General features: G+C 41.6%; 23 pseudogenes; all 23 read left to right on the top strand.

Annotated features, from left to right (window-relative positions):
• Nucleotides 1-143: 143 nt before the first annotated feature.
• On the top strand, nucleotides 144-262 carry LOC137121918 (5S ribosomal RNA; annotated as a pseudogene).
• Nucleotides 263-1,129: 867 nt separating this feature from the next.
• On the top strand, nucleotides 1,130-1,248 carry LOC137121949 (5S ribosomal RNA; annotated as a pseudogene).
• Nucleotides 1,249-2,115: 867 nt separating this feature from the next.
• Nucleotides 2,116-2,234, top strand: LOC137121916 (5S ribosomal RNA; annotated as a pseudogene).
• Nucleotides 2,235-3,104: 870 nt separating this feature from the next.
• LOC137121975 (5S ribosomal RNA) lies at nucleotides 3,105-3,223 on the top strand (annotated as a pseudogene).
• An 858-nt stretch (nucleotides 3,224-4,081) lies between these two features.
• LOC137121926 (5S ribosomal RNA) lies at nucleotides 4,082-4,200 on the top strand (annotated as a pseudogene).
• Nucleotides 4,201-5,067: 867 nt separating this feature from the next.
• LOC137121941 (5S ribosomal RNA) lies at nucleotides 5,068-5,186 on the top strand (annotated as a pseudogene).
• Nucleotides 5,187-6,043: 857 nt separating this feature from the next.
• Nucleotides 6,044-6,162, top strand: LOC137121974 (5S ribosomal RNA; annotated as a pseudogene).
• An 857-nt stretch (nucleotides 6,163-7,019) lies between these two features.
• LOC137121958 (5S ribosomal RNA) lies at nucleotides 7,020-7,138 on the top strand (annotated as a pseudogene).
• An 866-nt stretch (nucleotides 7,139-8,004) lies between these two features.
• On the top strand, nucleotides 8,005-8,123 carry LOC137121940 (5S ribosomal RNA; annotated as a pseudogene).
• An 867-nt stretch (nucleotides 8,124-8,990) lies between these two features.
• LOC137121948 (5S ribosomal RNA) lies at nucleotides 8,991-9,109 on the top strand (annotated as a pseudogene).
• An 867-nt stretch (nucleotides 9,110-9,976) lies between these two features.
• On the top strand, nucleotides 9,977-10,095 carry LOC137121923 (5S ribosomal RNA; annotated as a pseudogene).
• Nucleotides 10,096-10,952: 857 nt separating this feature from the next.
• Nucleotides 10,953-11,071, top strand: LOC137121969 (5S ribosomal RNA; annotated as a pseudogene).
• An 857-nt stretch (nucleotides 11,072-11,928) lies between these two features.
• Nucleotides 11,929-12,047, top strand: LOC137121964 (5S ribosomal RNA; annotated as a pseudogene).
• An 865-nt stretch (nucleotides 12,048-12,912) lies between these two features.
• LOC137121939 (5S ribosomal RNA) lies at nucleotides 12,913-13,031 on the top strand (annotated as a pseudogene).
• An 870-nt stretch (nucleotides 13,032-13,901) lies between these two features.
• LOC137121973 (5S ribosomal RNA) lies at nucleotides 13,902-14,020 on the top strand (annotated as a pseudogene).
• Nucleotides 14,021-14,887: 867 nt separating this feature from the next.
• Nucleotides 14,888-15,006, top strand: LOC137121938 (5S ribosomal RNA; annotated as a pseudogene).
• Nucleotides 15,007-15,873: 867 nt separating this feature from the next.
• LOC137121947 (5S ribosomal RNA) lies at nucleotides 15,874-15,992 on the top strand (annotated as a pseudogene).
• An 867-nt stretch (nucleotides 15,993-16,859) lies between these two features.
• On the top strand, nucleotides 16,860-16,978 carry LOC137121937 (5S ribosomal RNA; annotated as a pseudogene).
• Nucleotides 16,979-17,845: 867 nt separating this feature from the next.
• On the top strand, nucleotides 17,846-17,964 carry LOC137121946 (5S ribosomal RNA; annotated as a pseudogene).
• An 857-nt stretch (nucleotides 17,965-18,821) lies between these two features.
• Nucleotides 18,822-18,940, top strand: LOC137121968 (5S ribosomal RNA; annotated as a pseudogene).
• An 857-nt stretch (nucleotides 18,941-19,797) lies between these two features.
• On the top strand, nucleotides 19,798-19,916 carry LOC137121936 (5S ribosomal RNA; annotated as a pseudogene).
• An 865-nt stretch (nucleotides 19,917-20,781) lies between these two features.
• On the top strand, nucleotides 20,782-20,900 carry LOC137121934 (5S ribosomal RNA; annotated as a pseudogene).
• Nucleotides 20,901-21,770: 870 nt separating this feature from the next.
• Nucleotides 21,771-21,889, top strand: LOC137121967 (5S ribosomal RNA; annotated as a pseudogene).
• Nucleotides 21,890-22,301: the final 412 nt, after the last annotated feature.

Raw genomic sequence — 22,301 nt, 5'->3', positions numbered from 1 at the left:
GCACCTTGACCCCGTAGACAGGGGCGTAACATACCAGTACAGTTATAGTACTTTGTACTTTGCCACATTTATCTTCTTCTTAGCAAGTGTCATGCATTCTGCTTCTCCAGCGTTTTTAAGAGCTGTTGATGATGTCGAATGCAGCTTACGGCCACACCGCTCTCTAAGTGCCCTATCTCGTCCGATCTCGGCAGCCAAATAGAGCCGGGCCTGGTTAGTACTTGGTAGGAAGACCGCCTGGGAATACCAGGTGCTGTAAGCTTTTTTGCTTGGGTTTACGGGCAGCACAAGCTGGTGTTACTGCCTATTTATTCATAGAAATTGTTCTATATTTTCATCAAATTTTGTTCTTTCATTGCTGTTTTGCTACTTTATTGGTTTGTCAACCATCGTGCTTCATTACTAGTAGACCATGTTACGGTCCTGGCCATATGTGTTGTTTTTATTTTCTTGTTCTTATAGGTGCCCTGCCTGATTGGCCGGATTTGGGGGAAGTACAGGAAGCTGATTGGTCCATCCTACACTTCCTGGAGTTTTAAAAGTACGGTTCCCAACAGCTAGCGAGGCTCTTTCTGGCAGCAGCACCTGTTTGCTGTTCTTGCTTTCCAAACCTTATTTAGCATTTTTGAATTGTTAGGTTTTGTGCCGTGGTTTTGTTTATAAATTGTATATTTTGTAAATAGTATTAAATCTGTAGGGGTGGACTGCCATTTTCTTTTGATTGTTTTATCTTGTTTTCACATTAGGGAGTTAGGGTTAGCGACTGTCTTTTGGTTTGTTTATTTCTATCAGGCTAGCTAGCACTTTCTGTGGGAAATGGCTTATTTTGTTTATTATGTTGGCCTTGGTTCGCCCTGAGTTGTAGTGTCATGTTTTGTTTGACACTTTATTTCGTTTAAAATAAATATCATTCTGTTGGAACATCTCGATCCTGGATTTTGGTTTGGGGATTGGAGAGGGAACATGCTAATTTATCTTTGTATGTTGCACCCTGACCCCCTAGACAGGGGCGTAACAGACCAGTACAGTTATAGTACTTTGTACTTTGCCACATTTATCTTCTTCTTAGCAAGTGTCATGCATTCTGCTTCTCCAGCGTTTTTAAGAGCTGTTGATGATGTCAAATGCAGCTTACGGCCACACCGCTCTCTAAGCGCCTGATCTCGTCCGATCTCGGCAGCCAAATAGAGCCGGGCCTGGTTAGTACTTGGTAGGAAGACCGCCTGGGAATACCAGGTGCTGTAAGCTTTTTTGCTTGGGTTTACGGGCAGCACAAGCTGGTGTTACTGCCTATTAATTCATAGAAATTGTTCTATATTTTCATCAAATTTTTTTCTTTCATTGCTGTTTTGCTACTTTATTGGTTTGTCAACCATCGTGCTTCATTACTAGTAGACCATGTTACGGTCCTGGCCATATGTGTTGTTTTTATTTTGTTGTTCTTATAGGTGCCCTGCCTGATTGGCCGGATTTGGGGGAAGTACAGGAAGCTGATTGGTCCATCCTACACTTCCTGGAGTTTTAAAAGTACGGTTCCCAACAGCTAGCGAGGCTCTTTCTGGCAGCAGCACCTGTTTGCTGTTCTTGGTTTCCAAACCTTATTTAGCATTTTTGAATTGTTAGGTTTTGTGCCGTGGTTTTGTTTATAAATTGTATATTTTGTAAATAGTATTAAATCTGTAGGGGTGAACAGCCATTTTCTTTTGATTGTTTTCTCTTGTTTTCACATTAGGGAGTTAGGGTTAGCGACTGTCTTTTGGTTTGTTTATTTCTATCAGGCTAGCTAGCACTTTCTGTGGGAAATGGCTTATTTTGTTTGTTATGTTGGCCTTGGTTCGCCCTGAGTTGTAGTGTCATGTTTTGTTTGACACTTTCTTTCGTTTAAAATAAATAACATTCTGTTGGAACATCTCGATCCTGGATTTTGGTTTGGGGATCGGAGAGGGAACATGCTAATTTATCTTTGTATGTTGCACCCTGACACCCTAGACAGGGGCGTAACAGACCAGTACAGTTATAGTACTTTGTACTTTGCCACATTTATCTTCTTCTTAGCAAGTGTCATGCATTCTGCTTCTCCAGCGTTTTTAAGAGCTGTTGATGATGTCAAATGCAGCTTACGGCCACACCGCTCTCTAAGCGCCCGATCTCGTCCGATCTCGGCAGCCAAATAGAGCCGGGCCTGGTTAGTACTTGGTAGGAAGACCGCCTGGGAATACTACGTGCTGTAAGCTTTTTTGCTTGGGTTTACGGGCAGCACAAGCTGGTGTTACTGCCTATTTATTCATAGAAATTGTTCTATATTTTCATCAAATTTTGTTCTTTCATTGCTGTTTTGCTACTTTATTGGTTTGCCAACCATCGTGCTTCATTACTAGTAGACCATGTTACGGTCCTGGCCATATGTGTTGTTTTTATTTTTTTATGTTCTTATAAGTGCCCTGCCTGATTGGCTGGATTGGGGGGCAGTACAGGAAGCTGATTGGTCCATCCTACACTTCCTGGAGTTTTAAAAGTACGGTTCCCAACAGCTAGCGAGGCTCTTTCTGGCATCAGCACCTGTTTGCTGTTCTTGGTTTCCAAACCTTATTTAGCATTTTTGAATTGTTAGGTTTTGTGCCGTGGTTTTGTTTATAAATTGTATATTTTGTAAATAGTATTAAATCTGTAGGGGTGGACTGCCATTTTTCTTTTGATTGTTTTCTCTTGTTTTCACATTAGGGAGTTAGGGTTAGCGACTGTCTTTTGGTTTGTTTCTTTCTATCAGGCTAGCTAGCACTTTCTGTGGGAAATGGCTTATTTTGTTTATTATGTTGGCCTTGGTTCGCCCTGAGTTGTAGTGTCATGTTTTGTTTGACACTTTCTTTCGTTTAAAATAAATATCATTCTGTTGGAACATCTCGATCCTGGATTTTGGTTTGGGGATCGGAGAGGGAACATGCAAATTTATCTTTGTATGTTTCACCCTGACCCCCTAGACAGGGGCGTAACAGACCAGTACAGTTATAGTACTTTGTACGTTGCCACATTTATCTTCTTCTTAGCAAGTGTCATGCATTCTGCTTCTCTAGCGTTTTTAAGAGCTGTTGATGATGTCAAATGCATGTTACGGCCACACCGCTCTCTAAGCGCCCGATCTCGTCCGATCTCGGCAGCCAAATAGAGCCGGGCCTGGTTAGTACTTGGTAGGAAGACCGCCTGGGAATACCAGGTGCTGTAAGCTTTTTTGCTTGGGTTTACGGGCAGCACAAGCTGGTGTTACTGCCTATTTATTCATAGAAATTGTTATATATTTTCATCAAATTTTGTTCTTTCATTGCTGTTTTGCTACTTTATTGGTTTGTCAACCATCGTGCTTCATTACTAATAGACCATGTTACGGTCCTGGCCATATGTGTTGTTTTTATTTTCTTGTTCTTATAGGTGCCCTGCCTGATTGGCCGGATTTGGGGGAAGTACAGGAAGCTGATTGGTCCATCCTACACTTCCTGGAGTTTTAAAAGTACGGTTCCCAACAGCTAGCGAGGCTCTTTCTGGCATCAGCACCTGTTTGCTGTTCTTGGTTTCTAAACCTTATTTAGCATTTTTGAATTGTTAGGTTTTGTGCCGTGGTTTTGTTTATAAATTGTATATTTTGTAAATAGTATTAAATCTGTAGGGGTGAACTGCCATTTTCTTTGGACTGTTTTCACATTAGGGAGTTAGGGTTAGTGACTGTCTTTTGGTTTGTTTATTTCTATCAGGCTAGCTAGCACTTTCTGTGGGAAATGGCTTATTTTGTTTATTATGTTGGCCTTGGTTCGCCCTGAGTTGTAAGTGTCATGTTTTGTTTGACACTTTCTTTCGTTTAAAATAAATATCATTCTGTTGGAACATCTCGATCCTGGATTTTGGTTTGGGGATCGGAGAGGGAACATGCTAATTTATCTTTGTATGTTGCACCCTGACCCCCTAGACAGGGGCGTAACAGACCAGTACAGTTATAGTACTTTGTACTTTGCCACATTTATCTTCTTCTTAGCAAGTGTCATGCATTCTGCTTCTCCAGCGTTTTTAAGAGCTGTTGATGATGTCAAATGCAGCATACGACCACACCGCTCTCTAAGCGCCCGATCTCGCCCGATCTCGGCAGCCAAATAGAGCCGGGCCTGGTTAGTACTTGGTAGGAAGATCGCCTGGGAATACCAGGTGCTGTAAGCTTTTTTGCTTGGGTTTACGGGCAGCACAAGCTGGTGTTACTGCCTATTTATTCATAGAAATTGTTCTATATTTTCATCAAATTTTGTTCTTTCATTGCTGTTTTGCTACTTTATTGGTTTGCCAACCATCGTGCTTCATTACTAGTAGACCATGTTACGGTCCTGGCCATATGTGTTGTTTTTATTTTCTTGTTCTTATAGGTGCCCTGCCTGATTGGCCGGATTGGGGGGCAGTACAGGAAGCTGATTGGTCCATCCTACACTTCCTGGAGTTTTAAAAGTACGGTTCCCAACAGCTAGCGAGGCTCTTTCTGGCATCAGCACCTGTTTGCTGTTCTTGGTTTCTAAACCTTATTTAGCATTTTTGAATTGTTAGGTTTTGTGCCGTGGTTTTGTTTATAAATTGTATATTTTGTAAATAGTATTAAATCTGTAGGGGTGAACAGCCATTTTCTTTTGATTGTTTTCTCTTGTTTTCACATTAGGGAGTTAGGGTTAGCGACTGTCTTTTGGTTTGTTTATTTCTATCAGGCTAGCTAGCACTTTCTGTGGGAAATGGCTTATTTTGTTTATTATGTTGACCTTGGTTCGCCCTGAGTTGTTGTGTCAATTTTTGTTTGACACTTTCTTTCGTTTAAAATAAATATCATTCTGTTGGAACATCTCGATCCTGGATTTTGGTTTGGGGATCGGAGAGGGAACATGTTAATTTATCTTTGTATGTTGCACCCTGACCCCCTAGACAGGGGCGTAACAGACCAGTACAGTTATAGTACTTTGTACTTTGCCACATTTATCTTCTTCTTAGCAAGTGTCATGCATTCTGCTTCTCCAGCGTTTTTAAGAGCTGTTGATGATGTCAAATGCAGCTTACGGCCACACCGCTCTCTAAGCGCCCGATCTCGTCCGATCTCGGCAGCCAAATAGAGCCGGGCCTGGTTAGTACTTGGTAGGAAGACCGCCTGGGAATACCAGGTGCTGTAAGCTTTTTTGCTTGGGTTTACGGGCAGCACAAGCTGGTGTTACTGCCTATTTATTCATAGAAATTGTTCTATATTTTCATCAAATTTTGTTCTTTCATTGCTGTTTTGCTACTTTATTGGTTTGCCAACCATCGTGCTTCATTACTAGTAGACCATGTTACGGTCCTGGCCATATGTGTTGTTTTTATTTTCTTTTTTTTATAGGTGCCCTGCCTGATTGGCTGGATTGGGGGGCAGTACAGGAAGCTGATTGGTCCATCCTACACTTCCTGGAGTTTTAAAAGTACGGTTCCCAACAGCTAGCGAGGCTCTTTCTGGCATCAGCACCTGTTTGCTGTTCTTGGTTTCCAAACCTTATTTAGCATTTTTGAATTGTTAGGTTTTGTGCCGTGGTTTTGTTTATAAATTGTATATTTTGTAAATAGTATTAAATCTGTAGGGGTGAACTGCCATTTTCTTTGGACTGTTTTCACATTAGGGAGTTAGGGTTAGCGACTGTCTTTTGGTTTGTTTCTTTCTATCAGGCTAGCTAGCACTTTCTGTGGGAAATGGCTTATTTTGTTTATTATGTTGGCCTTGGTTCGCCCTGAGTTGTAGTGTCATGTTTTGTTTGACACTTTCTTTCGTTTAAAATAAATATCATTCTGTTGGAACATCTCGATCCTGGATTTTGGTTTGGGGATCGGAGAGGGAACATGCAAATTTATCTTTGTATGTTTCACCCTGACCCCCTAGACAGGGGCGTAACAGACCAGTACAGTTATAGTACTTTGTACGTTGCCACATTTATCTTCTTCTTAGCAAGTGTCATGCATTCTGCTTCTCTAGCGTTTTTAAGAGCTGTTGATGATGTCAAATGCATGTTACGGCCACACCGCTCTCTAAGCGCCCGATCTCGTCCGATCTCGGCAGCCAAATAGAGCCGGGCCTGGTTAGTACTTGGTAGGAAGACCGCCTGGGAATACCAGGTGCTGTAAGCTTTTTTGCTTGGGTTTACGGGCAGCACAAGCTGGTGTTACTGCCTATTTATTCATAGAAATTGTTCTATATTTTCATCAAATTTTGTTCTTTCATTGCTGTTTTGCTACTTTATTGGTTTGTCAACCATCGTGCTTCATTACTAATAGACCATGTTACGGTCCTGGCCATATGTGTTGTTTTTATTTTGTTGTTCTTATAGGTGCCCTGCCTGATTGGCCGGATTTGGGGGAAGTACAGGAAGCTGATTGGTCCATCCTACACTTCCTGGAGTTTTAAAAGTATGGTTCCCAACAGCTAGCGAGGCTCTTTCTGGCATCAGCACCTGTTTGCTGTTCTTGGTTTCTAAACCTTATTTAGCATTTTTGAATTGTTAGGTTTTGTGCCGTGGTTTTGTTTATAAATTGTATATTTTGTAAATAGTATTAAATCTGTAGGGGTGAACTGCCATTTTCTTTGGACTGTTTTCACATTAGGGAGTTAGGGTTAGTGACTGTCTTTTGGTTTGTTTATTTCTATCAGGCTAGCTAGCACTTTCTGTGGGAAATGGGTTATTTTGTTTATTATGTTGGCCTTGGTTCGCCCTGAGTTGTAGTGTCATGTTTTGTTTGACACTTTCTTTCGTTTAAAATAAATATCATTCTGTTGGAACATCTCGATCCTGGATTTTGGTTTGGGGATCGGAGAGGGAACATGCTAATTTATCTTTGTATGTTGCACCCTGACCCCCTAGACAGGGGCGTAACAGACCAGTACAGTTATAGTACTTTGTACTTTGCCACATTTATCTTCTTCTTAGCAAGTGTCATGCATTCTGCTTCTCTAGCGTTTTTAAGAGCTGTTGATGATGTCAAATGCAGCTTACGGCCACACCACTCTCTAAGCGCCCGATCTCGTCCGATCTCGGCAGCCAAATTGGGCCGGGCCTGGTTAGTACTTGGTAGGAAGACCGCCTGGGAATACCAGGTGCTGTAAGCTTTTTTGCTTGGGTTTACGGGCAGCACAAGCTGGTGTTACTGCCTATTTATTCATAGAAATTGTTCTATATTTTCATCAAATTTTGTTCTTTCATTGCTGTTTTGCTACTTTATTGGTTTGTCAACCATCGTGCTTCATTACTAATAGACCATGTTACGGTCCTGGCCATATGTGTTGTTTTTATTTTCTTGTTCTTATAGGTGCCCTGCCTGATTGGCCGGATTGGGGGGCAGTACAGGAGGCTGATTGGTCCATCCTACACTTGCTGGAGTTTAAAAGTACGGTTCCCAACAGCTAGCGAGGCTCTTTCTGGCATCAGCACCTGTTTGCTGTTCTTGGTTTCCAAACCTTATTTAGCATTTTTGAATTGTTAGGTTTTGTGCCGTGGTTTTGTTTATAAATTGTATATTTTGTAAATAGTATTAAATCTGTAGGGGTGGACTGCCATTTTCTTTTGATTGTTTTCTCTTGTTTTCACATTAGGGAGTTAGGGTTAGCGACTGTCTTTTGGTTTGTTTATTTCTATCAGGCTAGCTAGCACTTTCTGTGGGAAATGGCTTATTTTGTTTATTATGTTGGCCTTGGTTCGCCCTGAGTTGTAGTGTCATGTTTTGTTTGACACTTTCTTTCGTTTAAAATAAATATCATTCTGTTGGAACATCTCAATCCTGGATTTTGGTTTGGGGATCGGAGAGGGAACATGCTAATTTATCTTTGTATGTTGCACCCTGACCCCCTAGACAGGGGCGTAACAGACCAGTACAGTTATAGTACTTTGTACTTTTCCACATTTATCTTCTTCTTAGCAAGTGTCATGCATTCTGCTTCTCCAGCGTTTTTATGAGCTGTTGATGATGTCAAATGCAGCTTACGGCCACACCGCTCTCTAAGCGCCCGATCTCGTCCGATCTCGGCAGCCAAATAGAGCCGGGCCTGGTTAGTACTTGGTAGGAAGACCGCCTGGGAATACCAGGTGCTGTAAGCTTTTTTGCTTGGGTTTACGGGCAGCACAAGCTGGTGTTACTGCCTATTTATTCATAGAAATTGTTCTATATTTTCATCAAATTTTGTTCTTTCATTGCTGTTTTGCTACTTTATTGGTTTGCCAACCATCGTGCTTCATTACTAGTAGACCATGTTACGGTCCTGGCCATATGTGTTGTTTTTATTTTCTTGTTCTTATAGGTGCCCTGCCTGATTGGCCGGATTGGGGGGCAGTACAGGAAGCTGATTGGTCCATCCTACACTTCCTGGAGTTTTAAAAGTACGGTTCCCAACAGCTAGCGAGGCTCTTTCTGGCATCAGCACCTGTTTGCTGTTCTTGGTTTCCAAACCTTATTTAGCATTTTTGAATTGTTAGGTTTTGTGCCGTGGTTTTGTTTATAAATTGTATATTTTGTAAATAGTATTAAATCTGTAGGGGTGAACAGCCATTTTCTTTTGATTGTTTTCTCTTGTTTTCACATTAGGGAGTTAGGGTTAGCGACTGTGTTTTGGTTTGTTTCTTTCTATCAGGCTAGCTAGCACTTTCTGTGGGAAATGGCTTATTTTGTTTATTATGTTGGCCTTGGTTCGCCCTGAGTTGTAGTGTCATGTTTTGTTTGACACTTTCTTTCGTTTAAAATAAATATCATTCTGTTGGAACATCTCGATCCTGGATTTTGGTTTGGGGATCGGAGAGGGAACATGCTAATTTATCTCTGTATGTTGCACCCTGACCCCCTGGACAGGGGCGTAACAGACCACTACAGTTATAGTACTTTGTACTTTGCCACATTTATCTTCTTCTTAGCAAGTTTCATGCATTCTACTTCTCCAACGTTTTTAAGAGCTGTTGATGATGTCAAATGCAGCTTACGGCCACACCGCTCTCTAAGCGCCCGATCTCGTCCGATCTCGGCAGCCAAATAGAGCCGGGCCTGGTTAGTACTTGGTAGGAAGACCGCGTGGGAATACCAGGTGCTGTAAGCTTTTTTGCTTGGGTTTACGGGCAGCACAAGCTGGTGTTACTGCCTATTTATTCACAGAAATTGTTCTATATTTTCATCAAATTTTGTTCTTTCATTGCTGTTTTGCTACTTTATTGGTTTGTCAACCATCGTGCTTCATTACTAGTAGACCATGTTACGGTCCTGGCCATATGTGTTGTTTTTATTTTCTTGTTCTTATAGGTGCCCTGCCTGATTGGCCGGATTGGGGGGCAGTACAGGAAGCTGATTGGTCCATCCTACACTTCCTGGAGTTTTAAAAGTACGGTTCCCAACAGCTAGCGAGGCTCTTTCTGGCAGCAGCACCTGTTTGCTGTTCTTGGTTTCCAAACCTTATTTAGCATTTTTGAATTGTTAGGTTTTGTGCCGTGGTTTTGTTTATAAATTGTATATTTTGTAAATAGTATTAAATCTGTAGGGGTGAACTGCCATTTTCTTTTGATTGTTTTCTCTTGTTTTCACATTAGGGAGTTAGGGTTAGCGACTGTCTTTTGGTTTGTTTCTTTCTATCAGGCTAGCTAGCACTTTCTGTGGGAAATGGCTTATTTTGTTTATTATGTTGGCCTTGGTTCGCCCTGAGTTGTAGTGTCATGTTTTGTTTGACACTTTCTTTCGTTTAAAATAAATATCATTCTGTTGGAACATCTCGATACTGGATTTTGGTTTGGGGATCGGAGAGGGAACATGCTAATTTATCTTTGTATGTTGCACCCTGACCCCCTGGACAGGGGCGTAACAGACCAGTACAGTTATAGTACTTTGTACTTTGCCACATTTATCTTCTTCTTAGCAAGTGTCATGCATTCTGCTTCTCCAGCGTTTTTAAGAGCTGTTGATGATGTCAAATGCAGCTTACGGCCACACCGCTCTCTAAGCGCCCGATCTCGGCCGATCTCGGCAGCCAAATAGAGCCAGGCCTGGTTAGTACTTGGTAGGAAGACCGCCTGGGAATACCAGGTGCTGTAAGCTTTTTTGCTTGGGTTTACGGGCAGCACAAGCTGGTGTTACTGCCTATTTTTTCATAGAAATTGTTCTATATTTTCATCAAATTTTGTTCTTTCATTGCTGTTTTGCTACTTTATTGGTTTCTCAACCATCGTGCTTCATTACTAGTAGACCATGTTACGGTCCTGGCCATATGTGTTGTTTTTATTTTGTTGTTCTTATAGGTGCCCTGCCTGATTGGCCGGATTGGGGGGCAGTACAGGAAGCTGATTGGTCCATCCTACACTTCCTGGAGTTTTAAAAGTACGGTTCCCAACAGCTAGCGAGGCTCTTTCTGGCAGCAACACCTGTTTGCTGTTCTTGGTTTCCAAACCTTATTTAGCATTTTTGAATTGTTAGGTTTTGTGCCGTGGTTTTGTTTATAAATTGTATATTTTGTAAATAGTATTAAATCTGTAGGGGTGGACTGCCATTTTCTTTTGATCGTTTTCACATTAGGGAGTTAGGGTTAGCGACTGTCTTTTGGTTTGTTTATTTCTATCAGGCTAGCTAGCACTTTCTGTGGGAAATGGCTTATTTTGTTTATTATGTTGGCCTTGGTTCGCCCTGAGTTGTAGTGTCATGTTTTGTTTGACACTTTCTTTCGTTTAAAATAAATATCATTCTGTTGGAACATCTCAATCCTGGATTTTGGTTTGGGGATCGGAGAGGGAACATGCTAATTTATCTTTGTATGTTTCACCCTGACCCCCTAGACAGGGGCGTAACAGACCAGTACAGTTATAGTACTTTGTACTTTGCCACATTTATCTTCTTCTTAGCAAGTTTCATGCATTCTGCTTCTCCAACGTTTTTAAGAGCTGTTGATGATGTCAAATGCAGCTTACGGCCACACCGCTCTCTAAGCGCCCGATCTAGTCCGATCTCGGCAGCCAAATAGAGCCGGGCCTGGTTAGTACTTGGTAGGAAGACCGCGTGGGAATACCAGGTGCTGTAAGCTTTTTTGCTTGGGTTTACGGGCAGCACAAGCTGGTGTTACTGCCTATTTATTCATAGAAATTGTTCTATATTTTCATCAAATTTTGTTCTTTCATTGCTGTTTTGCTACTTTATTGGTTTGTCAACCATCGTGCTTCATTACTAGTAGACCATGTTACGGTCCTGGCCATATGTGTTGTTTTTATTTTCTTGTTCTTATAGGTGCCCTGCCTGATTGGCCGGATTGGGGGGCAGTACAGGAAGCTGATTGGTCCATTCTACACTTCCTGGAGTTTTAAAAGTACGGTTCCCAACAGCTAGCGAGGCTCTTTCTGGCAGCAGCACCTGTTTGCTGTTCTTGGTTTCCAAACCTTATTTAGCATTTTTGAATTGTTAGGTTTTGTGCCGTGGATTTGTTTATAAATTGTATATTTTGTAAATAGTATTAAATCTGTAGGGGTGGACTGCCATTTTCTTTTGATCGTTTTCACATTAGGGAGTTAGGGTTAGCGACTGTCTTTTGGTTTGTTTATTTCTATCAGGCTAGCTAGCACTTTCTGTGGGAAATGGCTTATTTTGTTTATTATGTTGGCCTTGGTTCGCCCTGAGTTGTAGTGTCATGTTTTGTTTGACACTTTCTTTCGTTTAAAATAAATATCATTCTGTTGGAACATCTCGATCCTGGATTTTGGTTTGGGGATCGGAGAGGGAACATGCTAATTTATCTTTGTATGTTGCACCCTGACCCCCTAGACAGGGGCGTAACAGACCAGTACAGTTATAGTACTTTGTACTTTGCCACATTTATCTTCTTCTTAGCAAGTGTCATGCATTCTGCTTCTCAAGCGTTTTTAAGAGCTGTTGATGATGTCAAATGCAGCTTACGGCCACACCGCTCTCTAAGCGCCCGATCTCGTCCGATCTCGGCAGCCAAATAGAGCCGGGCCTTGTTAGTACTTGGTAGGAAGACCGCCTGGGAATACCAGGTGCTGTAAGCTTTGTTGCTTGGGTTTACGGGCAGCACAAGCTGGTGTTACTGCCTATTTATTCATAGAAATTGTTCTATATTTTCATCAAATTTTGTTCTTTCATTGCTGTTTTGCTACTTTATTGGTTTTTCAACCATCGTGCTTCATTACTAGTAGACCATGTTACGGTCCTGGCCATATGTGTTGTTTTTATTTTCTCGTTCTTATAGGTGCTCTTCCTGATTGGCCGGATTGAGGGGCAGTACAGGAAGCAGATTGGTCCATCCTACACTTCCTGGAGTTTTAAAAGTACGGTTCCCAACAGCTAGCGAGGCTCTTTCTGGCATCAGCACCTGTTTGCTGTTCTTGGTTTCCAAACCTTATTTAGCATTTTTGAATTGTTAGGTTTTGTGCCGTGGTTTTGTTTATAAATTGTATATTTCGTAAATAGTATTAAATCTGTAGGGGTGAACAGCCATTTTCTTTTGATTGTTTTCTCTTGTTTTCACATTAGGGAGTTAGGGTTAGCGACTGTCTTTTGGTTTGTTTATTTCTATCAGGCTAGCTAGCACTTTCTGTGGGAAATGGCTTATTTTGTTTATTATGTTGGCCTTGGTTCGCCCTGAGTTGTAGTGTCATGTTTTGTTTGACACTTTTTCGTTTAAAATAAATATCATTCTGTTGGAACATCTCGATCCTGGATTTTGGTTTGGGAATCGGAGAGGGAACATGCTAATTTATCTTTGTATGTTGCACCCTGACCCCCTAGACAGGGGCGTAACAGACCAGTACAGTTATAGTACTTTGTACTTTGCCACATTTATCTTCTTCTTAGCAAGTGTCATGCATTCTGCTTCTCCAGCGTTTTTAAGAGCTGTTGATGATGTAAAATGCAGCTTACGGCCACACCGCTCTCTAAGCGCCCGATCTCGTCCGATCTCGGCAGCCAAATAGAGCCGGGCCTGGTTAGTACTTGGTAGGAAGACCGCCTGGGAATACCAGGTGCTGTAAGCTTTTTTGCTTGGGTTTACGGGCAGCACAAGCTGGTGTTACTGCCTATTTATTCATAGAAATTGTTCTATATTTTCATCAAATTTTGTTCTTTCATTGCTGTTTTGCTACTTTATTGGTTTGCCAACCATCGTGCTTCATTACTAGTAGACCATGTTACGGTCCTGGCCATATGTGTTGTTTTTATTTTTTTATGTTCTTATTGGTGCCCTGCCTGATTGGCTGGATTGGGGGGCAGTACAGGAAGCTGATTGGTCCATCCTACACTTCCTGGAGTTTTAAAAGTACGGTTCCCAACAGCTAGCGAGGCTCTTTCTGGCATCAGCACCTGTTTGCTGTTCTTGGTTTCCAAACCTTATTTAGCATTTTTGAATTGTTAGGTTTTGTGCCGTGGTTTTGTTTATAAATTGTATATTTTGTAAATAGTATTAAATCTGTAGGGGTGGACTGCCATTTTTATTTTGATTGTTTTCTCTTGTTTTCACATTAGGGAGTTAGGGTTAGCGACTGTCTTTTGGTTTGTTTCTTTCTATCAGGCTAGCTAGCACTTTCTGTGGGAAATGGCTTATTTTGTTTATTATGTTGGCCTTGGTTCGCCCTGAGTTGTAGTGTCATGTTTTGTTTGACACTTTCTTTCGTTTAAAATAAATATCATTCTGTTGGAACATCTCGATCCTGGATTTTGGTTTGGGGATCGGAGAGGGAACATGCAAATTTATCTTTGTATGTTTCACCCTGACCCCCTAGACAGGGGCGTAACAGACCAGTACAGTTATAGTACTTTGTACGTTGCCACATTTATCTTCTTCTTAGCAATTGTCATGCATTCTGCTTCTCTAGCGTTTTTAAGAGCTGTTGATGATGTCAAATGCATGTTACGGCCACACCGCTCTCTAAGCGCCCGATCTCGTCCGATCTCGGCAGCCAAATAGAGCCGGGCCTGGTTAGTACTTGGTAGGAAGACCGCCTGGGAATACCAGGTGCTGTAAGCTTTTTTGCTTGGGTTTACGGGCAGCACAAGCTGGTGTTACTGCCTATTTATTCATAGAAATTGTTCTATATTTTCATCAAATTTTGTTCTTTCATTGCTGTTTTGCTACTTTATTGGTTTGTCAACCATCGTGCTTCATTACTAATAGACCATGTTACGGTCCTGGCCATATGTGTTGTTTTTATTTTGTTGTTCTTATAGGTGCCCTGCCTGATTGGCCGGATTTGGGGGAAGTACAGGAAGCTGATTGGTCCATCCTACACTTCCTGGAGTTTTAAAAGTATGGTTCCCAACAGCTAGCGAGGCTCTTTCTGGCATCAGCACCTGTTTGCTGTTCTTGGTTTCCAAACCTTATTTAGCATTTTTGAATTGTTAGGTTTTGTGCCGTGGTTTTGTTTATAAATTGTATATTTTGTAAATAGTATTAAATCTGTAGGGGTGGACTGCCATTTTCTTTTGATTGTTTTCTCTTGTTTTCACATTAGGGAGTTAGGGTTAGCGACTGTCTTTTGGTTTGTTTATTTCTATCAGGCTAGCTAGCACTTTCTGTGGGAAATGGCTTATTTTGTTTATTATGTTGGCCTTGGTTCGCCCTGAGTTGTAGTGTCATGTTTTGTTTGACACTTTCTTTCGTTTAAAATAAATATCATTCTGTTGGAACATCTCAATCCTGGATTTTGGTTTGGGGATCGGAGAGGGAACATGCTAATTTATCTTTGTATGTTGCACCCTGACCCCCTAGACAGGGGCGTAACAGACCAGTACAGTTATAGTACTTTGTACTTTTCCACATTTATCTTCTTCTTAGCAAGTGTCATGCATTCTGCTTCTCCAGCGTTTTTATGAGCTGTTGATGATGTCAAATGCAGCTTACGGCCACACCGCTCTCTAAGCGCCCGATCTCGTCCGATCTCGGCAGCCAAATAGAGCCGGGCCTGGTTAGTACTTGGTAGGAAGACCGCCTGGGAATACCAGGTGCTGTAAGCTTTTTTGCTTGGGTTTACGGGCAGCACAAGCTGGTGTTACTGCCTATTTATTCATAGAAATTGTTCTATATTTTCATCAAATTTTGTTCTTTCATTGCTGTTTTGCTACTTTATTGGTTTGCCAACCATCGTGCTTCATTACTAGTAGACCATGTTACGGTCCTGGCCATATGTGTTGTTTTTATTTTCTTGTTCTTATAGGTGCCCTGCCTGATTGGCCGGATTGGGGGGCAGTACAGGAAGCTGATTGGTCCATCCTACACTTCCTGGAGTTTTAAAAGTACGGTTCCCAACAGCTAGCGAGGCTCTTTCTGGCATCAGCACCTGTTTGCTGTTCTTGGTTTCCAAACCTTATTTAGCATTTTTGAATTGTTAGGTTTTGTGCCGTGGTTTTGTTTATAAATTGTATATTTTGTAAATAGTATTAAATCTGTAGGGGTGAACAGCCATTTTCTTTTGATTGTTTTCTCTTGTTTTCACATTAGGGAGTTAGGGTTAGCGACTGTCTTTTGGTTTGTTTATTTCTATCAGGCTAGCTAGCACTTTCTGTGGGAAATGGCTTATTTTGTTTATTATGTTGGCCTTGGTTCGCCCTGAGTTGTAGTGTCATGTTTTGTTTGACACTTTCTTTCGTTTAAAATAAATATCATTCTGTTGGAACATCTCGATCCTGGATTTTGGTTTGGGGATCGGAGAGGGAACATGCTAATTTATCTCTGTATGTTGCACCCTGACCCCCTGGACAGGGGCGTAACAGACCACTACAGTTATAGTACTTTGTACTTTGCCACATTTATCTTCTTCTTAGCAAGTTTCATGCATTCTGCTTCTCCAACGTTTTTAAGAGCTGTTGATGATGTCAAATGCAGCTTACGGCCACACCGCTCTCTAAGCGCCCGATCTCGTCCGATCTCGGCAGCCAAATAGAGCCGGGCCTGGTTAGTACTTGGTAGGAAGACCGCGTGGGAATACCAGGTGCTGTAAGCTTTTTTGCTTGGGTTTACGGGCAGCACAAGCTGGTGTTACTGCCTATTTATTCACAGAAATTGTTCTATATTTTCATCAAATTTTGTTCTTTCATTGCTGTTTTGCTACTTTATTGGTTTGTCAACCATCGTGCTTCATTACTAGTAGACCATGTTACGGTCCTGGCCATATGTGTTGTTTTTATTTTCTTGTTCTTATAGGTGCCCTGCCTGATTGGCCGGATTGGGGGGCAGTACAGGAAGCTGATTGGTCCATCCTACACTTCCTGGAGTTTTAAAAGTACGGTTCCCAACAGCTAGCGAGGCTCTTTCTGGCAGCAGCACCTGTTTGCTGTTCTTGGTTTCCAAACCTTATTTAGCATTTTTGAATTGTTAGGTTTTGTGCCGTGGTTTTGTTTATAAATTGTATATTTTGTAAATAGTATTAAATCTGTAGGGGTGGACTGCCATTTTCTTTTGATTGTTTTCTCTTGTTTTCACATTAGGGAGTTAGGGTTAGCGACTGTCTTTTGGTTTGTTTATTTCTATCAGGCTAGCTAGCACTTTCTGTGGGAAATGGCTTATTTTGTTTATTATGTTGGCCTTGGTTCGCCCTGAGTTGTAGTGTCATGTTTTGTTTGACACTTTCTTTCGTTTAAAATAAATATCATTCTGTTGGAACATCTCAATCCTGGATTTTGGTTTGGGGATCGGAGAGGGAACATGCTAATTTATCTTTGTATGTTGCACCCTGACCCCCTAGACAGGGGCGTAACAGACCAGTACAGTTATAGTACTTTGTACTTTTCCACATTTATCTTCTTCTTAGCAAGTGTCATGCATTCTGCTTCTCCAGCGTTTTTATGAGCTGTTGATGATGTCAAATGCAGCTTACGGCCACACCGCTCTCTAAGCGCCCGATCTCGTCCGATCTCGGCAGCCAAATAGAGCCGGGCCTGGTTAGTACTTGGTAGGAAGACCGCCTGGGAATACCAGGTGCTGTAAGCTTTTTTGCTTGGGTTTACGGGCAGCACAAGCTGGTGTTACTGCCTATTTATTCATAGAAATTGTTCTATATTTTCATCAAATTTTGTTCTTTCATTGCTGTTTTGCTACTTTATTGGTTTGCCAACCATCGTGCTTCATTACTAGTAGACCATGTTACGGTCCTGGCCATATGTGTTGTTTTTATTTTCTTGTTCTTATAGGTGCCCTGCCTGATTGGCCGGATTGGGGGGCAGTACAGGAAGCTGATTGGTCCATCCTACACTTCCTGGAGTTTTAAAAGTACGGTTCCCAACAGCTAGCGAGGCTCTTTCTGGCATCAGCACCTGTTTGCTGTTCTTGGTTTCCAAACCTTATTTAGCATTTTTGAATTGTTAGGTTTTGTGCCGTGGTTTTGTTTATAAATTGTATATTTTGTAAATAGTATTAAATCTGTAGGGGTGAACAGCCATTTTCTTTTGATTGTTTTCTCTTGTTTTCACATTAGGGAGTTAGGGTTAGCGACTGTCTTTTGGTTTGTTTATTTCTATCAGGCTAGCTAGCACTTTCTGTGGGAAATGGCTTATTTTGTTTATTATGTTGGCCTTGGTTCGCCCTGAGTTGTAGTGTCATGTTTTGTTTGACACTTTCTTTCGTTTAAAATAAATATCATTCTGTTGGAACATCTCGATCCTGGATTTTGGTTTGGGGATCGGAGAGGGAACATGCTAATTTATCTCTGTATGTTGCACCCTGACCCCCTGGACAGGGGCGTAACAGACCACTACAGTTATAGTACTTTGTACTTTGCCACATTTATCTTCTTCTTAGCAAGTTTCATGCATTCTGCTTCTCCAACGTTTTTAAGAGCTGTTGATGATGTCAAATGCAGCTTACGGCCACACCGCTCTCTAAGCGCCCGATCTCGTCCGATCTCGGCAGCCAAATAGAGCCGGGCCTGGTTAGTACTTGGTAGGAAGACCGCGTGGGAATACCAGGTGCTGTAAGCTTTTTTGCTTGGGTTTACGGGCAGCACAAGCTGGTGTTACTGCCTATTTATTCACAGAAATTGTTCTATATTTTCATCAAATTTTGTTCTTTCATTGCTGTTTTGCTACTTTATTGGTTTGTCAACCATCGTGCTTCATTACTAGTAGACCATGTTACGGTCCTGGCCATATGTGTTGTTTTTATTTTCTTGTTCTTATAGGTGCCCTGCCTGATTGGCCGGATTGGGGGGCAGTACAGGAAGCTGATTGGTCCATCCTACACTTCCTGGAGTTTTAAAAGTACGGTTCCCAACAGCTAGCGAGGCTCTTTCTGGCAGCAGCACCTGTTTGCTGTTCTTGGTTTCCAAACCTTATTTAGCATTTTTGAATTGTTAGGTTTTGTGCCGTGGTTTTGTTTATAAATTGTATATTTTGTAAATAGTATTAAATCTGTAGGGGTGGACTGCCATTTTCTTTTGATCGTTTTCACATTAGGGAGTTAGGGTTAGCGACTGTCTTTTGGTTTGTTTATTTCTATCAGGCTAGCTAGCACTTTCTGTGGGAAATGGCTTATTTTGTTTATTATGTTGGCCTTGGTTCGCCCTGAGTTGTAGTGTCATGTTTTGTTTGACACTTTCTTTCGTTTAAAATAAATATCATTCTGTTGGAACATCTCAATCCTGGATTTTGGTTTGGGGATCGGAGAGGGAACATGCTAATTTATCTTTGTATGTTTCACCCTGACCCCCTAGACAGGGGCGTAACAGACCAGTACAGTTATAGTACTTTGTACTTTGCCACATTTATCTTCTTCTTAGCAAGTTTCATGCATTCTGCTTCTCCAACGTTTTTAAGAGCTGTTGATGATGTCAAATGCAGCTTACGGCCACACCGCTCTCTAAGCGCCCGATCTAGTCCGATCTCGGCAGCCAAATAGAGCCGGGCCTGGTTAGTACTTGGTAGGAAGACCGCGTGGGAATACCAGGTGCTGTAAGCTTTTTTGCTTGGGTTTACGGGCAGCACAAGCTGGTGTTACTGCCTATTTATTCATAGAAATTGTTCTATATTTTCATCAAATTTTGTTCTTTCATTGCTGTTTTGCTACTTTATTGGTTTGTCAACCATCGTGCTTCATTACTAGTAGACCATGTTACGGTCCTGGCCATATGTGTTGTTTTTATTTTCTTGTTCTTATAGGTGCCCTGCCTGATTGGCCGGATTGGGGGGCAGTACAGGAAGCTGATTGGTCCATTCTACACTTCCTGGAGTTTTAAAAGTACGGTTCCCAACAGCTAGCGAGGCTCTTTCTGGCAGCAGCACCTGTTTGCTGTTCTTGGTTTCCAAACCTTATTTAGCATTTTTGAATTGTTAGGTTTTGTGCCGTGGATTTGTTTATAAATTGTATATTTTGTAAATAGTATTAAATCTGTAGGGGTGGACTGCCATTTTCTTTTGATCGTTTTCACATTAGGGAGTTAGGGTTAGCGACTGTCTTTTGGTTTGTTTATTTCTATCAGGCTAGCTAGCACTTTCTGTGGGAAATGGCTTATTTTGTTTATTATGTTGGCCTTGGTTCGCCCTGAGTTGTAGTGTCATGTTTTGTTTGACACTTTCTTTCGTTTAAAATAAATATCATTCTGTTGGAACATCTCGATCCTGGATTTTGGTTTGGGGATCGGAGAGGGAACATGCTAATTTATCTTTGTATGTTGCACCCTGACCCCCTAGACAGGGGCGTAACAGACCAGTACAGTTATAGTACTTTGTACTTTGCCACATTTATCTTCTTCTTAGCAAGTGTCATGCATTCTGCTTCTCAAGCGTTTTTAAGAGCTGTTGATGATGTCAAATGCAGCTTACGGCCACACCGCTCTCTAAGCGCCCGATCTCGTCCGATCTCGGCAGCCAAATAGAGCCGGGCCTGGTTAGTACTTGGTAGGAAGACCGCCTGGGAATACCAGGTGCTGTAAGCTTTGTTGCTTGGGTTTACGGGCAGCACAAGCTGGTGTTACTGCCTATTTATTCATAGAAATTGTTCTATATTTTCATCAAATTTTGTTCTTTCATTGCTGTTTTGCTACTTTATTGGTTTTTCAACCATCGTGCTTCATTACTAGTAGACCATGTTACGGTCCTGGCCATATGTGTTGTTTTTATTTTCTCGTTCTTATAGGTGCTCTTCCTGATTGGCCGGATTGAGGGGCAGTACAGGAAGCAGATTGGTCCATCCTACACTTCCTGGAGTTTTAAAAGTACGGTTCCCAACAGCTAGCGAGGCTCTTTCTGGCATCAGCACCTGTTTGCTGTTCTTGGTTTCCAAACCTTATTTAGCATTTTTGAATTGTTAGGTTTTGTGCCGTGGTTTTGTTTATAAATTGTATATTTCGTAAATAGTATTAAATCTGTAGGGGTGAACAGCCATTTTCTTTTGATTGTTTTCTCTTGTTTTCACATTAGGGAGTTAGGGTTAGCGACTGTCTTTTGGTTTGTTTATTTCTATCAGGCTAGCTAGCACTTTCTGTGGGAAATGGCTTATTTTGTTTATTATGTTGGCCTTGGTTCGCCCTGAGTTGTAGTGTCATGTTTTGTTTGACACTTTTTCGTTTAAAATAAATATCATTCTGTTGGAACATCTCGATCCTGGATTTTGGTTTGGGAATCGGAGAGGGAACATGCTAATTTATCTTTGTATGTTGCACCCTGACCCCCTAGACAGGGGCGTAACAGACCAGTACAGTTATAGTACTTTGTACTTTGCCACATTTATCTTCTTCTTAGCAAGTGTCATGCATTCTGCTTCTCCAGCGTTTTTAAGAGCTGTTGATGATGTAAAATGCAGCTTACGGCCACACCGCTCTCTAAGCGCCCGATCTCGTCCGATCTCGGCAGCCAAATAGAGCCGGGCCTGGTTAGTACTTGGTAGGAAGACCGCCTGGGAATACCAGGTGCTGTAAGCTTTTTTGCTTGGGTTTACGGGCAGCACAAGCTGGTGTTACTGCCTATTTATTCATAGAAATTGTTCTATATTTTCATCAAATTTTGTTCTTTCATTGCTGTTTTGCTACTTTATTGGTTTGCCAACCATCGTGCTTCATTACTAGTAGACCATGTTACGGTCCTGGCCATATGTGTTGTTTTTATTTTTTTATGTTCTTATAGGTGCCCTGCCTGATTGGCTGGATTGGGGGGCAGTACAGGAAGCTGATTGGTCCATCCTACACTTCCTGGAGTTTTAAAAGTACGGTTCCCAACAGCTAGCGAGGCTCTTTCTGGCATCAGCACCTGTTTGCTGTTCTTGGTTTCCAAACCTTATTTAGCATTTTTGAATTGTTAGGTTTTGTGCCGTGGTTTTGTTTATAAATTGTATATTTTGTAAATAGTATTAAATCTGTAGGGGTGGACTGCCATTTTTATTTTGATTGTTTTCTCTTGTTTTCACATTAGGGAGTTAGGGTTAGCGACTGTCTTTTGGTTTGTTTCTTTCTATCAGGCTAGCTAGCACTTTCTGTGGGAAATGGCTTATTTTGTTTATTATGTTGGCCTTGGTTCGCCCTGAGTTGTAGTGTCATGTTTTGTTTGACACTTTCTTTCGTTTAAAATAAATATCATTCTGTTGGAACATCTCAATCCTGGATTTTGGTTTGGGGATCGGAGAGGGAACATGCAAATTTATCTTTGTATGTTTCACCCTGACCCCCTAGACAGGGGCGTAACAGACCAGTACAGTTATAGTACTTTGTACTTTGCCACATTTATCTTCTTCTTAGCAAGTTTCATGCATTCTGCTTCTCCAACGTTTTTAAGAGCTGTTGATGATGTCAAATGCAGCTTACGGCCACACCGCTCTCTAAGCGCCCGATCTAGTCCGATCTCGGCAGCCAAATAGAGCCGGGCCTGGTTAGTACTTGGTAGGAAGACCGCGTGGGAATACCAGGTGCTGTAAGCTTTTTTGCTTGGGTTTACGGGCAGCACAAGCTGGTGTTACTGCCTATTTATTCATAGAAATTGTTCTATATTTTCATCAAATTTTGTTCTTTCATTGCTGTTTTGCTACTTTATTGGTTTGTCAACCATCGTGCTTCATTACTAGTAGACCATGTTACGGTCCTGGCCATATGTGTTGTTTTTATTTTCTTGTTCTTATAGGTGCCCTGCCTGATTGGCCGGATTGGGGGGCAGTACAGGAAGCTGATTGGTCCATTCTACACTTCCTGGAGTTTTAAAAGTACGGTTCCCAACAGCTAGCGAGGCTCTTTCTGGCAGCAGCACCTGTTTGCTGTTCTTGGTTTCCAAACCTTATTTAGCATTTTTGAATTGTTAGGTTTTGTGCCGTGGATTTGTTTATAAATTGTATATTT

Source organism: Channa argus, unplaced genomic scaffold, assembly GCF_033026475.1.
Source record: "Channa argus isolate prfri unplaced genomic scaffold, Channa argus male v1.0 Contig132, whole genome shotgun sequence".
Classification (NCBI taxonomy): domain Eukaryota; kingdom Metazoa; phylum Chordata; class Actinopteri; order Anabantiformes; family Channidae; genus Channa; species Channa argus.
This window is presented reverse-complemented; position numbering and strand designations above follow the sequence as displayed.